This window comes from Dermochelys coriacea, chromosome 1 (genome assembly GCF_009764565.3).
Source record: "Dermochelys coriacea isolate rDerCor1 chromosome 1, rDerCor1.pri.v4, whole genome shotgun sequence".
NCBI lineage: Eukaryota > Metazoa > Chordata > Testudines > Dermochelyidae > Dermochelys > Dermochelys coriacea.
In genome coordinates, this window is record NC_050068.2 from 29666142 (window position 1) to 29690627 (window position 24486).

Sequence of the window (24486 nt, forward strand, 5' to 3'; positions counted from 1 at the left end):
TGCTCTATTCCTTACCCTAATTCAGTGTAGACCACCATCACAAGGCCATGACAAATTTTAAGAATCTGATTAAGAATGTATTAGCTAGCAATTGGTAGCCTGGATGGATGAATGCAGATAAGTAACTATGTCAGGACAGCAGCATTGTCCAATGAATAAACAGTAATCTAAAGCAAGTGCAAATGTGTAGATTTTTTCTAGATATTATATTCAGAATGAAGCTAATATTATTGTAGCTTTAATAAGCAGCACCCCGCTTATTATATGTCCCAAAGCACATGCTCTATTGTCAGTGCTTGGATCACAGGAGATCTGTACATTGATTATTTTTCTCTATTTAGAATTACAATATCTAGACAAAGACAAGCTGCAGCTGCATCATAGGCAAAATGCTAGTATGAAGCCTAGCAAATCTGTCTGGCTTTATGAGATTTCTGGCACTCAGAACCTCTAAGTGTGCTTATACTGAAATGAAACAATAATACCGGCCTGATTAAATCATAATCTTGTTTACAGGACAGAATCATTATGATATCATCAACCTTTTTTTTCTTCTTGTGTAATCTATTGAGTTTCAAATGTAGTCAACTGTCTAGAATTGATTTAGAATGGGACATATGAAGGGATAATTGCCACGTGTGTATTTCTTTATTAGTGGCAACAAAGAAGTTTACCAGGGGTAATTATCTTGTCTTCGAGAGTCACTGTGGCAATTATACCTGTGGCACTTCTCCACTTGGAGACCAACTCTTCCTGGGTATTAATGGTTAAGCTTTTGGAATCACTCCCAGCTCAGAAAAGAGTTGATAGCTGAGCAGGACATTACTGTTCGAGCTCTCTCTCTCGTTCACCCATGCACACGCACACTGTCTGTCACAGAGAAAAACAAAACCAAAGCACCTTTTCATCATTCACACAACTCTCACTTCCTGTTTTAATCCCCACATCATCCTTTTTGAGTGAAAGGTGAAAATTGATTCACTAAGATAGGATCATATACTCAGGTATGCTGGAGTTAGTGAAATGGAAGTGTCCAAACAATCTCTCGAAATGGTTAAATCTTTGCTAGAGTGCTTTTGTGTTTGCAATGAATTCAAGAGTACAGTAGCAATAATGATATTGACACAATCAAGAGAGTATAATAGAAGAGTTCAAACTATACATAAAGTTTTAGAGACCCCGTAATTAATAATTACCTCTCTCCACTGAATTTTTAAGGCCAGTCCTTGGAGATTTATTGTTCGTGGTGATAATACTGTCATTCAGTCCATGTTATTAAAAGGTTCGTTCTGTGTTTGCTTACCCGTATTCATTGTTAAATATTCAAATGCACCTTAATGGAATCAAAAGTGTTCACTGATTGTACTGGAAGCTAATGACTGAAATTCAGTTTCTGAGTTACAATTACAGTCAGTAATGATAGATTGAGTGGGGAAAAAAGTAAAAAGAAATGTTGCAATGAGTTATTCCAGGGTTTTGAATAATCCATCAAAGTTTTGGTTTTTATCATCACAAATCAGAAGATAAATTCCATTGCAAAAGTGCTAAAGAATCACTTACTTGTTGGGGGGAAAAAAGAGTATGGGAGGGAGGGAGAGAAGTAAAATGAGTTTCTTCACTGATGATTATGCAAACATCATATACATTTGCTTATTGGGTTATCCTAGGCAGTTTATTCATGAAACAATTTCCTTGTGGATATTTCCCGCTGACTCTTCTTCACCATATTTCAGACAGGGAAACTCCATTATTTCTGGACACATTTCCTACCAGTCTGCATCTTCATAGATCCATGGGAAAGACCAGAAGGGACACTGTGATCATGTAGTCTGACCTCCTGTATAACACAGGCCACAGGACCCTTCCTGAATCATTTCCTCTTTGAACTATAGCATATCTGTTACAAAAGATCTTGGAATTCTGAAGCTTCTTCTTTACAGAGGTCCATATTGTCCAGGGTGTCATACATTACAGGCTCTGTATTAGGTACATATTTAGCCCCTGTCAACAAAGTATATGAGAACATCATAATCTTTAGTGTATTTAAAACAAATGAAGTCTTGTTATCCACATTCTACAGATGGAAAACGGAGGTCTGAAGATTAAGTGACTTGTCCAATATCACACAGGAAGTCTAGTGGAGCAGGAAATTGAACTCTGCCAAGTCCTAGGCTAGCACCCTAACTTCTGGAATGTAGCATCATTTACTGATAAAGTGATTTTATTCCCATTTTCACAGCAAATTGGATGTAGAACCCTGATTACTTTATTCCTACAATCAGTGCATTTGTTCTTTGCATGGTCATTTGTTTTAACTGTAATTTTATTTGCTTTTACCGATGTCATATTATGGGATTCCAAATTCTGAAGGTTGATTCCTCCATATGCATTATCAGAAATTATGGAGATTGAAAATTAAACAAGTAGTCATTTTAATGTATTTATGAGCACAGCATCTAAGTAAATTATTTGAACACCTGTATGTTGACCATAGATAAAAAAATCTTTTTTTGACAAATAATGTAAATAATATTCAACCACTGCTCTTGTTTGGAAAAAAAAAAAAACTTTTCCTATTGAATAGTGCTGCCGTCTACACAGATACAATACTATTTAAATTAAAAATACAATGCAAACATGATTAACCTAATAACAAGGTTACCTTCCCTCAATTATCTGAAATTTTGATTATCCAAATTTTATTTAGTATGCCTCTCACTCAGTGGCATTTGGATGATGTAATCTGAACTGTAGTAATTTTGTGGAGCAAAAGATTGCCATGGTAGGACATCTTTGGGGCTCCTCAAAAGCTCCTTGAAGTTAATGGGAAGCCTTCAAAAGAGGCTTTAGATGAAAAACAAAATTAAAGTAATGCTTCCCCAATGGAAAACTAGCTGTAATCCCTGGGCGAGATCCTGGCTTCATTGAAGTCAATGGCAAAACTCGCACTGAGTTCAGTGGGGCCAAGATGATTCCATATTTTTGAGGACATTTATTTCTGTAAGATATACATATCAAGGAGAGTTAACTCATTAATTTCCATCTGTACCTACCATTTGGCATGGATATTCGGTTTTCCTTAGAAATTAAATACTTTATATATAAATATGAATTTGATTGAATAGGCACAGTAGAAAAAAAACCCACTCTCTACCAAGTAGAGTATTACCTACAATTTATACAAAATGCACAGGAAGACATTTTCAATAGCATTTATAAAACATCTTTTCATTTGCTTTGTTGTTGATTTATACAACTGTTTTTAGTTTAGTTGGTGAAATTTCACTTTAGTAGCTGATTTTAAGGGAGTTCACAGCATTAACTAGAGCGTGGGATAATGTGGGAAGCTGCTGTGCAAGTTTCCCAGTATCATTTTTTCATATCAGCTGAACCACAATATTATTGCTTCTGTACTTCAGCCTTGTGCCTCTGCTGATTAGAGGCTTCCACTTGTGCTTAATTATGCAAAGAGTAGCATGATTTTGTAATGTAGACAAATGATGCCAACAAGGGACTAGACGGAGAGACCATTAAATACTTCTGTTTCACTTGAGAGCTAATCCTATGCTGAAACTAGGTCTCTAGAAGTGAAAGACCCATTACAACATCCTTCACTTTTCATTTACTGTGCTTCTAAAATATTATAGAGTAAACTAGTTTTCTTCACATTTATCTGTCTCACTTGAACAGTGTTAGGTCCAACTTCTCCATAAGTATTTTTCTGGAAATCTTCCACTGTACTCTTTATTTCTCACTCATTTTACTTAAAATGGCAAAATTTTCATGACCGATGGTTTCTTTCGTTTTTGGATCATTCTGTTTTCCCACCATTGTACAGATATGGAAGCAGAAGTTAATGGACATGCCCAAGCTCAAACAACAGGCCCAATCCATGTTCCTAGTCCTGTGTCTAGTTCTTTTAACCACAGTTCTCTTATGCCAAGTCAAAGGATTGGCACCACTGACAAACTGCTATCGACTTCAATGGGGCCAGGATTTCACCTAAAGAGTTTAAGTTGTACATAGAGCTTTGCCTCCATTCAGGCAAAAATCTCTCAGTGAATTGTCACCTATTACGTATTTATTTTCATGACATATATATCCCACAAGTAGTTACAATGTTATATAGGATACCCTGGAAAGGAGCACCTTGGCATAGTGTCTAGTCCCCAGCTATTGCAGGCAATCCTATCACATAAACCCTTTCATAAACTCTCTCTACGTAAAAGAATGAATGGACACAAATCAGACGTCAAGAATTATAACATTCAAAAACCAGTTGGAGAACACTTCAATCTCTCTGGTCACTCGATCACAGACCTTAGAGTGGCTATACTTCAACAAAAAAGCTTCAAAAACAGACTCCAACGAGAGACTGCTGAATTGGAATTAATTTGCAAACTGGATACAATTAACTTAGGCTTGAATAGAGATTGGGAATGGATGAGTCATTACACAAAGTAAAACTATTTCCCCATGGTATTTCTCCCTCCCACCCTCCCTCCACTGTTCCTCTGATATTCTTGTTAATTGCTGGAATTAGCCTACCTTGCTTGTCACCATGAAAGGTTTTCCTCCTTTCCCCCCCCTGCTGCTGGTGATGGCTTATCTTACTCTGAAACCTGATCTCCTTACAGTGTGTATGATAAACCCATTGTTTCATGTTCTCTGTGTGTGTGTATATAAATCTCTCCTCTGCTTTTTCCACCAAATGCATCCGATGAAGTGAGCTGTAGCTCACGAAAGCTTATGCTCTAATAAATTTGTTAGTCTCTAAGGTGCCACGGGTACTCCTTTTCTTTTTGCGAATACAGACTAACACGGCTGCTACTCTGAAACCTATCTTAAAAGTAGTTAGGTTGTTTGCCCCCACTCCTACTGGAAGGATGTTCCAGAACAATAAATCCTAGGACGGTTAGTAAGCTAATTTACAGCCTTAATTTATTAAAGATCTGTTTATACCCATTTGTTCAAACTGCCAAGTCTCTCAGTTTGAGGACACTAGTTCATATATTCATGTGTTTTGTAAGATACTCAGCTTTTTTTTTTTTTTTTTTTTTTTAGTAAATGTCTTGCTCTCAAGACGTCAGAGAGAAGCCAGAAAACTTGCTCCTTAAAGGCCATGACACCACAATAGAAAATCACCCTGAACATTATTCCTTTAAAAAAAAAAAGAAATATCATGATTGTTAAAGCAGTCTCATGGTTTTTGAGTGCCTGACTCATGATTTTTAAGCTCTTGGGTTGGCAATATTATAAAATCTAGTACAGACAAAACAAATCAATCCCATCCATGAAAAGAACATTTACTTATGCTGCTAGCCTTCTCAAAGCAGGTCAGAGCAATGCATGAAACAAGTTGGGCCAATGTTTTATAACTCACAACAGAAACATTACCAAAGAAAACATAGCCAAGTGTCTGCATCATGGCACTTGCCACTATATCACTCAATATCACTAGGAGAAATAATCATTGCATTCTGTTACTCCTGGATAAAATATCAGAACTGAATAGAAATTGTTTCTAAATATAGTATCACTAGTTGAGTGAGATTAAACAACCAGAACAAACAGTGTTTGCGCATTCAGCCTGGCTTTCTGTGCTCCTGTTCAGTAATGCAAAGAAAATTAAACTTTACTCTCCAGCAGGTCTGTCTCTGGACAAACAACCAAGGTGGAGAGGCTAGGGTTTTTTTGGCCCAATATCCCACCAACAGAACTGTGCAAATAACCAAGGTTTTGGTTTGCTGCATGAACAAAAACAAATATTTTGTTTTTGCAGCGGAGCTAAGGCAAGCTCCCTGCCTGCCCTGGCCTTGCGCCGCTCCTGGAAGCGGCTGGCTCATCCCTGTGGCCCCTAGAGAAGACAGGGGGTCTCTGCGCATTGCCCCCATCCCCTCAAGTGCTGACTCTGCAGCTCCCATTGGCCTGGAGCTATGGCCAATGGGAGCTGCAGGAGCAGCACTTGCAAGTGTGGGCAACGCATGGTCCTCCTCCTGACCCCCCTCCCCCAGAGCCGTAGGGATGTGCCAGCTGCTTCTGGTAGCAGTGTAGGGCCAGGGCAGGCAGGGAACCTGCCTTAGGCCCACCATGTTGCTGACCAGAAGCCACCAGAGGTAAGTGTCACCCAGCCAGAGCCCACGCCCCAGACCCCCTCACACACACCAGCCCCCTATGCCAGCCTGGAGCCCCCTCCTGCACCCAAACTCCCTTCCAGAACCCACAACCCAACCCCCTGCTTAACCCAGAGCCCCCTCCTGTACCTCAACTTCCTCCCAGAGCCCGCACCCCTCACCCTCTTCTGCACCCCAACCCCCTACCCCAGCCCTGAGCCCCCTCCTGCATGCAAAATCCCTTCTAGAGCCTGTACCCATCACCTCCTCCTGCACCCAAACTCCTTTCCAGAGCTTGCACCCTTCATCCCCTCCAGCACCCCAACCCCCTGCACCAGGCTCAGCCTGGAGCCCCCCTACACTGTGAACCCCATGGCCTAGCCCAGAGCCTGCACCCCAACTGCCTGCCCCACTCTGGTGAAAGTGAGTGAGAGAGAGTGAGCGACAGAGAGAGGGAGGATGGAATGAGCAGGGCATAGCAGCCTTAGAGAAGGGACAGGTAGGGCGGGTCCTCAGGGAAGGGGTGGGGTACGGGCAGGGCAAGGGTGTTTGGGTTTGTGTGATTAGACAGTTGGCAACCATAGTATACCACTATGTTAAAGATATAGGCTTTTGCAACATGCTGCACATTAGACATAGAATCATAGATATGATGGGTTGAAAGGGACTTAGAGAAGTCACTTAAGAGAGAGAGCAAGAATCAGTCATGAAGAAGTGCCTGGGCCAGAGGCCATAGCTAACAATGAGTGACAACATCAGCCTCTTAATATCCTTTCCTGTTCCTCTTCCTATCCCAGAGGGAATTAAACTATCCTGATAGCCCTCCCTTCCCCGGGATGATGAGTGACAATACCCCCCACCAAAATGGCAGCAGCTACCAGTCAGTGTCTTTGCCTCCCATGGCCCTTTGGGAGAAAGGAGTACAGATTCCCCTGTGCTACACACAGTGACCATCCATGGCTGAGTGTTGATAAGCCCCCAGCCACTGCAGCTCCCAGCAATTCCCTCTTTCCACAGAGCGGGGGAAATGAAAATTCCCAGTCCTCTTCCCAATTCCCCCTGTTGCACTGGTGAGCAATCAAAACCAAGAGTGATGTTGCAGGACGTGATGATTGGGCAGAAATGGAGGGGGAAGAATGGTTTGTGTATTTAGGGATTCAGCAGTAGGGACAGGAGATGAGGTTGTTCAGTAATGTGTGATGGGGAGAGCAAGAAATGGTGTGGGGGCAGGAGGTACTAATTGTGCAAAGAAGCAGGTTTATTGGAGGCAGGTTTCATGTACACTGGCAAGTGGCAATACTGCTCTGTCTCACAGACAGTAGGATACTCGTCAGCAGAATTCAGACATGTTTCCAGTTAACCAGACCTCCTGAAACTTAAAGAGGAAGTGCAAAGCAAACAAAAATTGAGTTAACCTTAGATTTTTTGCAGCATATCCCCATTAACCAGGCTTTGGGGCCATACAACACAGAAATAAATCAAAACTAATTGATTTATGCTTGTGTTTAATTCAATTTACTGAAGATAACCCAAAACACACTCAAATTCCATCTTTCTCATGGAAAGCCAATGAAAACCTTGTCTGTGGTATCAGCGTAGCATATTACAGGATATGTTCAGTTAACCAGGAAGCCCCAAGATAATTTCACAGTGGAGAAAATATAAGAAGAACATAAGAATATAAGAATGGCCACATTGGGTCAGACCAAAGGTCCATCTAGCCCAGTATCCTGTCTTCTGACAGTGGCCAATGCCAGGTGCCCCAGAAGGAATGAATAGAACAGATAATCATCAAGTGATCCAGTCCCTGTGTAAGAGATTAGTCAAAAATATTTCTGTGCTAAATGTCTCCCACAGACATCTATACTCAATTCAGTTTTCATTTTGGCTTTGCAGTTCATCTAGCAGTTTTTATGTTAACAGTAACTCAAAACAGAGAAGAAAAAAACTAAATACAAGCACACAAACAAAAAAACCTAAGTTCTAAATACCCACAAACTTTTTCTAGAGACTGGCATGCAAGAAAGTGGAAAAATCTTCCTTGAGATAGCGTAGCCTGTTTGATAACCTTCCGGGTTACCTTTTAATCAATTACATACTTTTAAGGTGCATGAATTCATGTTCAAGCTTCAATATTTCTAGAGCATAATATTTTATTCATTCAAATGTTGTGCCACACTGGAATCAGCTCCTGAAATAACTTGTTAACCAGTGTCCTGGGGCAGCGGATACATTCGTAATTCAAAAATGTTCAATAGTCTACATCAATCATAGGCTACAATTTCTGAAAGCATGGGCATATCAATGCATGTTAATAAGTATAGTCTAGAATATAACAGGAAAGTGCAAAGTAAAGAAAAATGAATCTACCAATGTTAGGGTCATACAGGGAGCAGCCAAGAATAGTTGAGGTCATATTGGTACATTTCATAATTAATTTTGAAATTGGTAAATAAAGTCCTGGTCAATTATCATAATATTTATATTATATATTTATGAAAGAACAAAACACACAGAAATTCTTCCCAAATAGGTTTATAATCTGTGTGTGTGTGTGTGTGTGTGTGTGTGTGTGTGTGAGAGAGAGTCTCCTTTAGTGAGCATTTAAAGCAATCCAAACAAAGTCTTTAAGAAGGTGGTGGTTTGTTTGTGTATGGACTTTGAATTGTCTGGGGAGTTAATAGAAGGTCTCTAAGGAGGAAAGGTATTTTAAGGAGGTGTTTTTGTTTAAGGAGGAAAGGTGTGTGTTTGATGCTCACTTTGTAATCCTTATGCATTGGATTCTGTTCCCACTAAGGTTGGGCGGAATCAGAGTTACAGAATTTGATCCTGAAAGATGGAGAGTGGTCCTAGAAGTTCCCAGAGGAGTGATCCCAGACCTGAGTTGCACCTAACATATAGACCAAAGAGTCTGGATGTGATGGTCTTTAAGGCCTTTGGAAAATAAAAGGGTAAATTCTATAAAAGATGGAGTCCAGCAGGGGTGATTTTTGAAGTTCTGTCTGCTCCCTTCACCTTGTCTAAAATCCAGACCCCAGCAGCTGAACTAGGTACTGGAAAGATTTAAGGGAATCCTCACTCTCAAGCCCCTTATAGTTTTTTTAAAAAAAAAAGCCAAAGCTGCATACTTGGTAGGCCCCCAACAGAAATGACTTGTGCAAGGGCAGATCTCTTAGCCAAATCATGCACCTCCCTACTCCATCTTCTGTGTACTCCTGTGCAAGGCTGTGTACTCTTCACAGCTCTCCACATACAGCCCCCCCCCCACCTTTACACAATAGAACCACCTTTTTTGTTTGGCATGCAGATCCTCTGTAGACACAGAGAACATGACTGGATTCTCCCTTCTGTAAGTGCACAGGCCTTAGTGCTGATGTTTTCCAGGACCATTTTGTTGTTCTGTGTTTGTACAGTGCCTAACACAATGAGGTCCTGATCCACGACTAGGGCTCCTAGGTGCTACAGTATTAACAATAATTAACATTCTTTCCTCTTTCCATAAATGAAAATAATTCTCACTGTTTGGGTCTGAAGCTTTCCTCACTATTCAAAAATCATGGCAATAGGCTCGATATTAATAAGGACCAGAGCAGAGCAAATCTTTGATTTTGAATCCCATCTCCCCCTCCACCCCCTCCAAAATCAGTTTGCTTCAAACCCAAACCTGTTTTTTTTTTCTCAGTGGAAGAAAAAAAAACTGGGAAAAAATTGTTTGGGTCAAGCAAAACATTTCAGCTCTTCCAATGATCCACAATAACATTTCATTTCACCATTTTGTTTTGAATCCACATTTCATTTAGAAAATGTTGTTTTCAGGTTTTTTGTCCAAAACTATTCACCAAATTGAGCCCAAATTTGTGAAAAGGTTCACTGCCTCAAAAAGCATTTTTTTTGAGAGAGAGAGAGAGAGAATTTACTATTCACTGAAAAAGTTTTGCCCAGCTCTAATAAGGACTAGTAAAAATATATTTTTCACATACAGTTACATGAGCATGAAAAAAATACATAATTAGAAAACTTCAGATTTTGAACTTTCTCTCATTCTGTGTTACTAAAATGATTTGGAATTGTAGCTTGATTTTGTCTGTTTGTGAATAATAAAAATAGTAATAATAATAATAATAATTAATAATAGGAAAGGAGTCTTTGTAATTAGAACACGATTAGAAAGATGCATTATGGTTAAATACAATTAATATGCACATGACTTCACTGGACATTTAGGATATTTTCACAGTAAACTACGAAGCCATATGTTTTGAATGTTTCTTGTCTTCAAATCCATTCTCCCATTTTGTAGGTTAATAAAGCAAAGTTAATCACTGAATATGTAAGAAGAATTGATTCTTCTCTGGGTCAGTTAGGTGCTGGGGGTTTTTTGTTCACTGAATTGAACTTCTATTAGAATGAGGTTATTGAATTGCAATTATATATGTGCAATGCACTTTCAGCTTTGTGGGACATAATTTTTACAAAACATCTGTTCTGAATATTTTATAGCATTAATGCATATGGTACTGGTGTCTTGTACCGAGCAAGTTACATGTAAAATCAATCTCAGTCTAAGCATTATTCTTTACACTTCATATTCAAAAGGTTCATACTCTGGAAGGAAAATTCCTTAGCTGCTATGAAATCTGCAGATAGGCAATGGTAGCTTTTTCACTATACTGCACACTTTGCCATCGCTCTCTGTCTCTCACTGTCTGTGACTCAGGATGCTGTGTCTTTGTGGCTTGGCCCTCCTCTAGGTCACGATAGTCCTCCACTTCTGGGGGTACCAAAGTCCCACTGGACAATCATCTTAAGCAGTCTGTGCTCCACTGTCTGGCCTGTGCCACTTCCCCAGTGGCGGGTAGGGGAAGCCAGGCCCACTCACTACTCCAGGTTCCAGTCCAGGCACCTTATACCTGATAACAGTCGCCTGCTTTTTCTCAGGCTCTGTTGCTCTGGCCCTGGACTCCTTTGTACAACTTCTGGTTCCCTCCTTTTTGGGTGCACCAGCTCGAACTGCCTCCTCCTGGGGAGTAGCTGCAGGTGACTGAACTCTAGAGCCTCAAACGCATCCCCCTACAACTACGAAGTAACTGCAGCCTACGTCCCCTACAACCTCTTTCAGCTGCCAACTTCCTGACTTTAATCAGCTCATTGTGTTCCTCCCCAGCTGGACTCCATCGTCAACCAGCCCTTCCGTTGCTGACTCTTCTCCAGGTGCAGCCCATCAGGTTAGTTATTTTAATGTATTGTCTCTGCCATTTGTCAGTCACACTACCTCAATAGGCTACTGACATTATTTTGTTTCTTCTGTAATGTAAATGATTGTAAATTATATTTAGCTAAATTAGTGCACTGAAGCTCCTCACCCCCCCACACAAAAAAAAATCAGTGTCTGTTCTTGTAAAGTTTCTAAACTTTTTTTTTTTTTTTTTTTAGAAACAGTGAGCCACTTTTCAAAGGTCTCATGAATGGCCTAACTCTGCTGTCATTGAAGTTAACAGTAGTTCACCATTGACTTCAATGGAAGCAGAGTTAGACCAAAGCTGTCGAAATCCTGCCCTAGAGCATAAAGTTAGATCTCCATGTTTCTTTTAGGGATTCTGGCTTGCAGCTATATATTCATGGCTAAGCTACTCTAATAGCTTAACCTGCAGCACATTATGATATCAGATAGAAAAACTGGAGACTTATGCTCTAGTTTTGTGTTTCTCAAATGACTTGCCCTGACTTCGAAACCATGGCTTAGCATAAGGAGTACTATGCAGGATGTCAGTAGGGATTACTGATCTCCATAATATTTCTCATTGATTTATATCATCAGAAAATAATCTCAGAAGCTGCTAATCATGCTGATAGGTAATTTATATGACCACATTTTCCTATCACTTTACCCACATCCTCTTTTCCCCATTTCTACTATTTGTCTGTTATGCTTACTTCTTGGGTCTTGTCTTAAACTAGAACCTGATCCTGCAAGCACTTAAGCATACATACTTTTAATCACAATGAAAATTACACCCATGTGTAAATGTTTACAGATTGGGGCTTTCATTTGTAAACTCATTGGGGCAGGGATTTTCTTTTACTATGGTTGTATACAGCACCAAACACAATGGGGCCTCAATTCTGATGGGGCCTCTAGGTGCCATTGATTGTAATATAAAAATGATGAAGTTTAATAGGATTATAAAGTCGCCTATTTATAATCATGTGTGTGTAGTATGGCCCTGCTGAGATATTGCTAATGGAAGGTACTATGGTGGCCTGGCTTACAGTAAATCACAATTCATGAGCCTGAAAGTTTTATCTCTGGAGGAATCCTGGTTGCAGTTGCTCTGTGTTGTTAAGACTGGTGCTGCCAGGCAGAGGAACTCTGGTATTGCTTTGGTTAAAACTACAGTCTTCATCTTTTTTTAGTTGAGTTTTTTGCTCCTAGCAAGTTCAACTTTATAATTTGATATATTCCTACATAATGAAATAAAATTATTTCTGGCTTAATAAAGTTGCTTCAGTCTGGTGATCACAATTATTGCACTTACATTGGTTGTCTTTGCCAAGTGGGGGGAAGGCTTCATATTATGTATAAACATATATGTCTCATGAGAGTTAATGCAACAGGTAACAGTAACTGAGGCACTAAATAATAGTGACCACAATCTAATTAGGTTCAACATGCTGGGGGAGAGAGAAGCTACCAAAAAGTGACACTGTGACACTAAATTTCAGAAAAAAAGAGACTTCAAATAAGATATTGCAGATTGAGAAGGGTTCAGAGAAGGATGATAAGAATGATCAAGAGCATGGGGAAAACTCAAGCATGAAAAGTTACTGAAAAGACTGAGATTGTGTGACTTAGAAAGATGATAAAAAGAGGGGACATGATTAAAGTACATGAAAAAATGAATAGTATAGAAAAGGTATATTGGAAATTTCTTTTTTTCCCTGTCTTATTACACAAGAACAAGGGGAGACCCAATGAAATTAAGAGTTGGCAAATTCAAAATTGATAAAAGGCAATTCTTTTTCTATGGACCTGACTGCCACAGAAACTGATTGAGGCCAAGGTTTTAGCAAGATTGAAAGAGGAGATGGACATTTACATGGATAACAAGAATAACAAGATTTATCAAAAATAATTATAAACTTTTTGGAGGGAATATTAAACCTCATGCTTAGGGTTTAAGCCAAATTCTAACTATTACAGCTCAGGATAAGAGCTAATGTGGGGGGTCAGATTATCCCACATCTGTCTAATGTGGGGTTCTTACACCACCTTCTGACACGTCTGTGACTGGGCCCTGTGGAAGACAGGATGATGGACTAGAAGGTGCTTGGGTCTGATCCATTATGGCAATTCCTAATTGCAATCAGAAGACTGGACTTGGGGCTGAGGAGGTTTCAACGACAGCATGATTTCAAGACCATGAAATTGCAATTGTATTAATGAGAGCCTAAACTGGCATGAAACCCAAGTTTGACATAAAGCCCAGACAGAGGGATTTTTTGGGGGGTGGGGTGGAATATTTTACTTGGTATATTTGGTAGATGAATCATTGAGGGACAATAAGATGGAATCCCAAGATACCTTTGTCAGAATTACATTTTTTAAAACATTTATAAGAATCTTTAAGGCTTTTAGAGATTTTACTGTTACAGAACTGAAATGTCTTTGTAGGACATCACTCTTCAGTTGTCTATTTTTTTTGTTAGGGAGAAAAAAGCACAACTACAGTACATTAATGTGTATTGCATTGCAATGATGTCAGGAAAAATCATGTCGCGGAGGGGGAGAAAGTCTCAAAAACAGGGCAACATAACCACTCAAATTCATTTCTGCAGGGCATTGGTGTAGCTGAGAATTCAAGAGAGACCTCTTTCCTTTCTGTTCTCAAGCAACTTTTCAACTTTTGCCACTGCCAGCCTGCTCCTTTTGACATCTTTTAAGCTTTTAGAGTTAAAAGCTGTCCCCACCTCCCCAACCTCATAGAACGTACATCAAATATCAGAGAAGGGAATTTTCTGTAATGGACTATGCCTACCAAAATGTTTCTCATTGCAACATTGGCAATACTAGAGAATAAAGTTCTCAATTCATTTAGAACATAGGCTACAGAAATGTATGGGTTGGGAAGTGCAAGCTTCCCCACAGGTATTAACAACAAATCTGATTAAACCATAAAGTTGAAGGGACACATCAAAACATGAGTAGGTAATTTAATCTCTACATCCGTTCAGTTGCATGTAGGTAGGAATAGTAATCTATCTTCGAGACACCACCGACTTCCTGAGGAAACTACAATCCATCGGTGATCTTCCTGAAAACACTATTTCACATTTGGGGACAATGTATACCTTCAAATCAGCTTTCAGAGTAGCAGCCATGTTAGACGTATACCTTCAAATCAGCGGCACTGCTATGGGTACCCGCATGGCCCCACAGTATGCCAACATTTTTATGGCTGACTTAGAACAACGCTTCCTCAGCTCTCATCCCCTAATGCCCCTACTCCACTTGCGCTACATTGACGACATCTTCATCATCCTGACCCATGGAAAAGAAGCCCTTGAGGAATTCCACCATGATTTCAACAATTTTCATCCCACCATCAACCTCAGTCTGGACCAGTCCACACAAGAGATCCACTTCCTGGACACTATGATGCTAATAAGCGATGGTCACATAAACACCACCCTATACCGGAAACCTACTGACTTGTCAGCTGAAAACAGGAGCACTTACACTGGGATTCCAATGAAAACAATATAATGACACGCTCACAGCTCATCTAAAAGTTGGCCAAGTCAACCTGAATACATGGGAAGTTGCTACTGATGATATTTCAGGATGGTGGCAGACCTGTTGGACTGCGGCTAACGCCATCAAGAATAGCAGAACAGAAAAAGCCAAAGAGAAGAATGAGCGAGGAAAGTAGGCTGTGGCAACGTGCGGTCATGTCTGCCCGACATGCAGATGCATCTGCAGATCCTGCATTGGTTTATATTTGCACAAGGAGATGCACTGAAACAAACTGACTCTCATATGTTGACTACAATGGGAGGCTCCATAATATAGAAGGATAGCAGAGACCGAATCATGGCTCAGAGTAACAACTGGCTCCCTGATTCCTCCTTGTTCCATCAGGAAATTAAGATGTTCCAGCCCTTTTCCTAGAGCAGTATGCTTACTCCCCTGCATCAGTTCATCTGTGCTGGTCAACATATTGGAACAGTGGGGGAAGAGCCAAATGGTGGGACCTAATGTCACGCATTGAGGGTGGGGAACCCCGGTGGGCCAGCATGTATTCCACCTTAGTCCCATAGCCCACCGGGGATATTGGTTGGTGGCTCCTTCACAGAGCCATGAGCATGGGCATGTAGTTGGCATTGTTTACCACTGTCCCTGATGCCTGTCCCTTCTGTGGCATAAGGGAGACCCTGGTGCATGTTTATCTGGAATGTGCTAGGTTACAGCCCCTATTTCAGCTCCTCCTAGATCTTTTATTACATTTTTGGCTGCCCTTCTCTCCCCATCTTCTCATTTATGCACACCCTATCCATGACCCTACAAAGTCGTGGACCTCCTCATCAATTTCCTCCTGGCGATGTGGCCATCTACAACACCAGGGAGAGGATTTTGGCTGAGGGGTTCTTTGCAACTGTGGGGCCTATTTCTGGTCCTCCCGCCATTCACGTATCCGGACGGAGTTCCTCTGTGTGGCATCTGCTGGCTCCCTTGACACCTTCAAGGAGCAGTGGGCGCTGTCTGGGGTTCTCTGTTCAGTGTCCCCTTTAGGTTCTCTCTTTTTGACCCTTTGACCTTTGCACCTGCCCTTGTTTTCCTTTTTGTTGTCCCTGTAATCAGTTGAGTTCCCAGGCTCAGTGGATCCTCTCCAAAGGCAGGTATAAGAGTTCAACAGTAATTATAAATGCATCTATTTTCTTTCAAAAACTTCCCTTGAGCTATGTATTTTAAAGATTTATGCCTCTGAGTTACAGCCCCTTCCCTCCGAGGTTGGAAGTCTACAAATAAATTGTTTTTCTTAATTTGAGAGGAAGTTAACCAAGCAATTGTGACCCTTCGAAAAGTTTTGGAGTTTTAGTTAAGGTTGAACTAGCTTTTGAATTTGAATGAGTTTACTCTTGGTTAGTATCTTGTCATTCCAGTCTATTGGTGTAGCCAACTGGATACTTAAGGAGATTTTAGTATCCCCCAGAAATGTAGGGATTGCATTAATAAATAAATTAAACACGGAGTCTGGAACAGAAGTTCACTTTCCGCACTTTCTTAAAAGTGGACAAATTTAGTTAGGGTACACAACTGCTCATTAAAGTGATATGCAGCACCTATTATTTTATTATGTTTAATACTAAACTCCACATATAAAAAAAATCTACACCACTGTAGAATAGTATATTTCCATTGATATCAAATGAGATCATCACAAGTACTATCAGTGCAATAAACATGAAAGAGATCAATAATGATTAACCTGTGTATTACAAAGTGTAGACCTCTATATAATGAATATAATGTTATTAACACATTGTACCAAATAGAATTTACTCCTATTCCCAAATCAGTAATTTTACATTTATTTCTTTCAAGCATTAAAACCAAATAAAACTTAGTTAAAATTGTTCAGCTCAAGATAAAGTTACTTTGTTCACACTGTAAAAATATATACTGTCTCCCAGTGTGGAAAATTATTCCTTATCCACTATCATGGAGGCCAAGATGGTAATAGATGTTGTACCTAGCTATAAGAAGGCAGCTAGAAGCCATGAGCCTTAATTCAGTACCAAGTATGTTGGTTTAGGCTGGGATTTTCAAAAGTGCTGAAAGGAATAGGATGCCCTACTCTCAACCATACAAAATAACTAAAAAGCAAGTTGGTCCCAATCAACATGGCTTCTGTTAAGGGTAGGGCTGTCCCTAAGGGCTGGGGGCCTGGGAAAAATCAGGCTGTATGAGCCCCCCATGGGGAAGGGGGCATGGTGGGTCTCCCCTGGGGGCACTGGTGGGAGTGATGGGGCAGGGGTTCGTTGGTGGGGGCGATGGAGCTCCAGCTGCTCTGTGGGGCATGGACCAAGGAGGCTTACCTGGAACAAGGCACACCCACTGGTAGTCGGGGTTGCCTGTCCACTGGGTGCTGATGCCACCTCTTGCCCAGCCTGGGCTAGGACCCCCACAATCCCCGGCCTCTGCATTCAAATAATGGCGGGGCCAGAGTGGGCGCACGGGGCGGGGGAACTGCGTGCACGGCACCCTCCTGCCAGCTCTGCCCAAGAGCCCAGGGAGGAGGCAAGGGCTGCACGATCTGTGTGCAGGTGCCATGGGGGAGCCCAGCTGTCTGTGCAGTAGCCAGAAACCCCTGATCCGGGCCTGCTGAGCCCCGACCCCAGCTATGCCAAATGGTATGAGCTGCTAGGAGGGGGGCGGGGCAAGATACATCACGCTACTTCCTGCTCGCTGGCTGCCTCTGCCTGCTCTGCTCCAGGCAATCAACTACTGTCCTCACTCCATCTAACACCCCCCAGAGTGCAGGGCCCAGAGTGGTTGCCCCCATTCGCCCTACCCACGGGATGGCTCTGGTTAAGGAGACTATTGCTGCTTCAATCTACTAAGCCTGTTGTGTGTCCGAAATTGTTGAAGGTATTGATATGTTAGATTTCAAAAAGCTTTTGACAAAAGTCACTTACAAAAGACTCTTGAGGAATCTGAGGAATCATGGAGTAAGAGGTAGGTAAAGTTCTGTCATAGATTAGAAAATGGCTATAGGACACAAAACAAGGAGTAGCAACAGATGGCATCTTGCAACATGTCAAAGGGTTGACAGTAGTATGCCCCACTGTCCCATGCACCCTTCCTCTACTACACCATACTCAAGCCATTTACCCGTGCCTTCTAGGCCCTACATAACTCTGCCTGTCAGTACTTATCAACTCTCTCTGTTCTTGTGTCAACTCTTATCCACTCCACTCTTCCAGTGAAATCAGTGTCACCCAGAATTTATCAAATTCTCCAACAATTGTCTCCATGATTTCTTCCATGCAACTAGGGTGGCCAGATGTCCCGATTTTATAGGGACGGTCCTGATTTGGGGGGGCTTTTTCTTATATAGGCACCTATTAACCCCTCCCCCCCACCTCCTGTCCTGATTTTTTACACTTGCTATCTGGTCATCCTACATGCAACCCCCAGATATAAAACACCCACCCAGAGGTGCTCTTCTAACCCCACTGCCTTCTCCACATATAAGAATGGCTGTTGATGGCAACATTATATCTTATTGCTTTCTTCCCCTTCTCCCTCCCCGGCAAAAAAACTCATGTTACAGTTATTTCCTTTGACAGTTTGGGTTTCTGTTTGACTTTCAAGCCCTTCAGAGTAAGGACTGTGCCATTCATGGATGTTTGGAATATGCTTAGCACACTATAGGTCCAACCATAAACAAGCAAGCAGTTAAAAAGAGCTGTTGGAACAAACTGATTATTTGAAAAGCAACAAGTCTCCTGGCCTACACTTCTGAAGGAGCAAAAGTATGAAGTGGCTGAGCTGGTAGAAAAAACACACCATTTTTTATTATAAACAGCAATTATACCAGAAAACTGGAGGGTAGCAATCTAGGTACAATTGCATATGGAGGGAAAATAAATTGTACCACACCTAAATGTGGGCATCAATGGAGACAGCTCAATTCAGACCTCTGCTCAGTGTGTAGCTGCAGTCAAAAAAGCTAACAAGATGTTAGAAAGCATATGGAATGGGATGGAGAATAATACAGAAAATATTATAATGTCATCATATAAATAAATGGTGTGGCCTCTTCTAGAATACTTTTAAGTACTGGTCACCTCATCTCAAAAAGATTAGAGGAGGTTGAGAGAAGGGTGATGAGAATGATCAAAGGCATGGAAGAATTTTTATATGAAAAGAGATGAAAGGACTGGCACCGCTTGCCTTAAATAGGAGACAGAAGAATGAACCTGATAAAAGTCCATACAAATAATTAACGGTATAGAGAAGATAGATCACCCGCTGTTACATTCTCCCTGTTTCATATCAAGAACAAGAGGACGACGCTCAGTGAAATTAAAAGGTGGCAAATTCAAAACTGATAAAAGGAAATTGGACTGTGGAACTCATGGTCACAGGATGTCACTGAGGCCTAAATAATCATAGGTCTGAAAAAAAGAAATGAATACTAATCTGGGTATTAAAAATATCCAGAATTGATATAATTAATTATATCAATTTTAAGAAGAGATGTTAAATCTTGTGCTTCAAGATTTAAACCAATATTTAACTATTATAGGTCAAGATCAGACGAATGTGGAGGTCAGATTATCCCACATCTGTCTACTGTGTGATTTTTTTTGCACATTTCTCTAAACACTTGGTTCTGGCCACTGTCAGAGACAGGATTTTGGACAGATCTGATCCAGTATGGTGAGTCAAAGTCAATGGCTCTTCAGGCTGATGCAGCTAAGTGACATCAGTTTCCTGATGCAGCCAGCATGAAGTCCAGCTGCCTTACTCCAATGGATCAGCTTCTCATTTTACACCTGGGTGAACTTGAGGTGGCCTTTCAGTATGAGGTCAAGTGAGACTTAAACCCACTACTGTCAGGATTGTAGTTGAGCACCTTAACCACTCAGTTACAGCTCCTCAATTATGGCAATTTTTATATCTTATATAATTAATAATAATAATTAATAATATTGCCTATATTTAGATTGCCTATCTGAACTAGGAGCCTTCAAACTCTGGAATCTTGATGTTTCCCAATCACTAACATCTACCAAAAGAACCTTACTCTAAAGAGAAATATAGTAACATAATAATAATCCTTTCGCTCCATCATTTTTCATTAACCAAAAAATTAGTTCTCTCTCTGGCAAGATCATTGTTGGAAGTTTTATTAATGTCTGTTGCAGCAGCAGTTTGTTAATAGAAAGAGAGGATATTAAAAAGTGAACAGTGAATAGAAAGAAGAAAACTTTTTCCACTACAGTAATGAATGTACTTTCTTTCTGGATTGTATTCCCCTACCCAATCCCCTTTAGTAAAAGCAAAATGGCCTGTGGCTTGTTCTGCAGACAGATCAGCCGTGGCATACACAGAGTTGTGCACATCTGGCATATTGGTATTTGACTGTGGACTTGTTTTCTTCAGAACATGAAGGCTGCTTCAGTTCGCAGCATGTCATACCAGCACATTGGAAGAAGTCTTAGCTTGTTTTATCTAAACAATTGTATTTCCTTATTTTATGACTGACAGTCTGAAAAATATTGATCCAACAGTTCTCTGACTTTCAAGATAGGTAGATAACTGTGTGCCATATGGTACTGTATTTAATTCATCTGATGGGCATTCTTATGTACAATCATCACATACTTTTGTATTTTGCTATAAATCATGCCTCACATTTAATTTAAAGTGCATCATGACCTAAACATTATAAATTCTGATTCCAATCATAGCTTGAAGGCATTGAGGGCTTGCTGCTGCTTTTTTTTTTTCCCCAGAACACTTGAAGGGCAAATACACCAAAGGAATATCACTCAGGCATGAAAATGTTTTTCTGATTACTAAAACTCCACCTCAAAAATCTTGCAGGAGAAAGCTCATGGCTGGCCTGGCAGCCGTGTATTGTTCTGTCATGCAAAAGATCAGAATTCTGGTTCAGACATTCCCTTTTGCTCCGGAGATCAGCAGATGCTGATAGGGAATTCTCTCAACCCCTGGTAGCATAGGAAGAGGATTGTGTTGCTCTTTAGCAAATTCTCAAGCCAATACTTGGACGTGCTTTGATATGAAACTCAGGAAGCAATATCCATCTCTCTTGGAGGATTTTGGTGTGAGTGCGAAGTATTAAAAAGGAAGGCAATGAGGAGGAGCCAGGAGGCCTTGCCATTCAGCCAAACACAGAGAAATCAAAACACAGGCAGACTCGAGAAAACAAGAGAACATGAAAAGACCCTACATCTCTGAGGGGGGTACTCATGAAATCCACAACAACACAAAAAAATAAAATAAATCCAAAATCAATGCTAGGTAGCTACTGGACAGTAACAACTTCAGGATAAAAGAAAGGGAGTACTTGTGACACCTTAGACTAACAAATTTATTAGAGCATAAGCTTTCGTGAGCTACAGCTCACTTCATCGGATGCATTTGGTGGAAAATACAGAGGGGAGATTTATATACACACACACAGAGAACATGAAACAATGGGTTTTATCATAACCACTGTAAGGAGAGTGATCATTTAAGATGAGCTATTACCAGCAGGAAGGAGGGGGGGAAGGAGGAAAACCTTTTGTGGTGATAATCAAGGTGCGCCATTTCCAGCAGTTAACAAGAACGTTTGAGGAACAGTGGGGGGTGGGGTGGGGGGAGAAATAACATGGGGAAATAGTTTTACTTTATGTAATGACTCATCCCCTCCCAGTCTCTATTCAAGCCTAAGTTAATTGTATCCAGTTTGCAAATTAATTCCATCTGGACCCATGGAAAAGAAGCCCTTGAGGAATTCCACCACGATTTCAACAATTTCCATCCCACCATCAAACTCAGCCTGAACCAGTTCACACAAGAGATCCACTTCCTTGACACAATGGTGCTAATAAGCGATGGTCACATAAACACCACCCTATATCGGAAACCTACTGACCGCTATTCCTACCTACAAGCCTCTAGCTTTCATCCAGATCACACCACACGATCCATTGTCTACAGCCAAGCTGTACGATGTAACCACATTTGCTCCAACCCCTCAGACAGAGACAAATACCTACAAGATCTCTATCATGCATTCTTACAACTACAATACCCACCTGCTGAAGTGAAGAAACAGATTGACAGAGCCAGAAGAGTACCCAGAAGTCACCTACTACAGGACAGGCCCAACAAAGAAAATAGCAGAACGCCACTAGCCATCACCTTCAGCCCCCAACTAAAACCTCTCCAACGCATCATCAAGGATCTACAACCTATCCTGAAGGACGACCCATCACTCTCACAGATCTTGGGAGACAGACCAGTCGTTGCTTACAGACAGCCCCCCAACCTGAAGCAAATACTTACCAGCAACCACACACCACACAACAGAACCACTAACCCAGGAACCTATCCTTGCAACAAAGCCCATTGCCAACTCTGTCCACATATCTATTCAGGGGACACCATCATAGGGCCTAATCACATCAGCCACACTATCAGAGGCTCATTCACCTGCGCATCTACCAATGTGATATATGCCATCATGTGCCAGCTATGCCCCTCTGCCATGTACATTGGTCAAACTGGACAGTCTCTACGTAAAAGAATAAATGGACACAAATCAGACGTCAAGAATTATAACATTCAAAAACCAGTCAGAGAACACTTCAATCTCACCAGTCACACGATTACAGACCTGAGAGTGGCAATTCTTCAACAAAAAAACTTCAAAAACAGACTCCAGCGAGAGACTGCTGAATTAGAATTAATTTGCAAACCAGATACAATTAACTTAGGCTTGAATAGAGACTGGGAATGGATGAGTCATTACACAAAGTAAAACTATTTTATTTAAGTGATCGTCTTAAGTGATCACTCTCCTTACAGTGGTTATGATAAAAACCCATTGTTTCATGTTCTCTGTGTGTGTATATCAATCTCCTCACTGTATTTTCCAACGAATGCATCCGATGAAGTGAGCTGTAGCTCACGAAAGCTTATGCTCAAATAAATTTGTTAGTCTCTAAAGTGCCATAAGTACTCCTTTTCTTTTTTGCGAATACAGACTAACACGGCTGCTACTCTGTAACTTCAGGATGTATCTACAAATTTTAAAATCTCAGGAAAACCAGGAGAAGCTCAATTTCTGGGGCCCAGTATTCTGGAATTTAACAAAAAAAAATACTGGCTCACACTTGTTCATTTGTTTCTGCACAGTAACCGCTAAAAACAGAATGATCCCCCAGGATCACAAGATGCTGCCTGCATCTACCTGGGCAACAGCCTCAGTCTGCTATGTTCAAGGTAGGAAAGAGTCGGATGCATCACATGTACAAAAGAATGAACGGCATTATCCAAAGCTTGTCCTCAGTGAATCAATTTGGAAGCTTTTTTGCAGGCAATTTGCAGTTTGCTTTTTTGGAGGCAATTTGCAGCCTACAAAAACAGCAGCTCAGGTCTTTCAGCACAATCTGAAACTTCACATCCATCTTGCAGAATTGCACTAGGGATCTTATGCTTACTAATATTAATGTAACATTCTGAACGGCATAGACAGTGATAGTACCAGTAGCAAGCACTCATGCTTCATTTAACAAATGCTATCATAATAATAGTTTGCATTTATATATTTATATATTTAGTTTTTAATTTTCTGGTATAGGTACTATACATATCTTTGTACTGTCCCAATCTTTATAATCTCTCTTCATACGAGAGTTTTTCCATGCCCTCAGATTATAATATAATATAAAACAAACAATAGTCAACATTGAAATAAAATGTTTCAGTTTTGTTAGAATGAAACATTTCTAACCACCCAAACAAAAACAAAAATCAGAATTTTTCTTTCATGGAGAATTTCAAAATTTTGGGTTTTTGTTCTGATCCAGAATGAAACCAGATTTCCAAATTTTGAAATCCTTTGTAAAACAGAGCTTCCATCTTCTGCCCAGTTCTAATACAGAGTAATAGGCTTTTCTTTGAATAAAGTTTGATGTTGACTATATCACTTGGGCATATCTTATATACAGTTGGTTGGAAAAGATACACAGGAAGGACTTGTTGGCTGCACCATATGGAATATTACAATGACATTCCTCCAAGGGGTAAAGCACTAGAAACTGTGTTGTACAGCCACAGCAGGTAAATTAATACCCACAGGATTAACTCGCCAAAGTCTGAACTAATCAGTAATGTAAAGATTGTAACATAGACACTGAATTCTACCTCAGCTAAGCAGATATTCCTATCACTCTGGATTACTAACAGCAATTGTTATCTGCTAAGGAGGAGCTGTGCCAGTTTTATCTTATGCTTGATTGGATTCCAAGTGATCACAGTAACATAGGTAACTGATTATGATGTAAAAGCTCTGTCTCTTCTATGGTGCCTGTTTGTTTGCCTTCCTATATCAGCATTGTTGTTTGTATGTCAATGAACCCTTGTATTAACTTGTGAATTCTAATTCAAGAAAGAGATTTAAGTTAGTCTATGTGAAATTAAGTTTATAATATAAATTGTAAACATAATAGCTTTGAGCTTTTCACATGACGCTGCATGGTGTTCTAAGCAGGGGTTTCAGAGAGTTCAAGTGAAAGAACATAACCTTGATCCCAGTTCACATGTTAACTCTTTGTAATAAAGAGGTGT

The 24486-nt window shown here is 40.5% G+C and overlaps 1 protein-coding gene across 2 annotated transcripts in view; it reads left to right on the plus strand.

Annotated features, from left to right (window-relative positions):
* Window positions 1-24486, plus strand: part of CNTN5 (contactin 5) — a 1042858-nt gene that overhangs the window by 151764 nt on the left and 866608 nt on the right. Inside the window, exon 2 of one of the 2 annotated variants that reach the window (XM_038372738.2) lies at window positions 11278-11338. The exons of the other annotated variant lie outside the window; for it this stretch is intronic. The gene's annotated coding sequence lies outside the window, so the exon portion shown is untranslated. The remainder of the gene's footprint in view (window positions 1-11277; window positions 11339-24486) is intronic. 2 annotated transcript variants of the gene reach the window in all.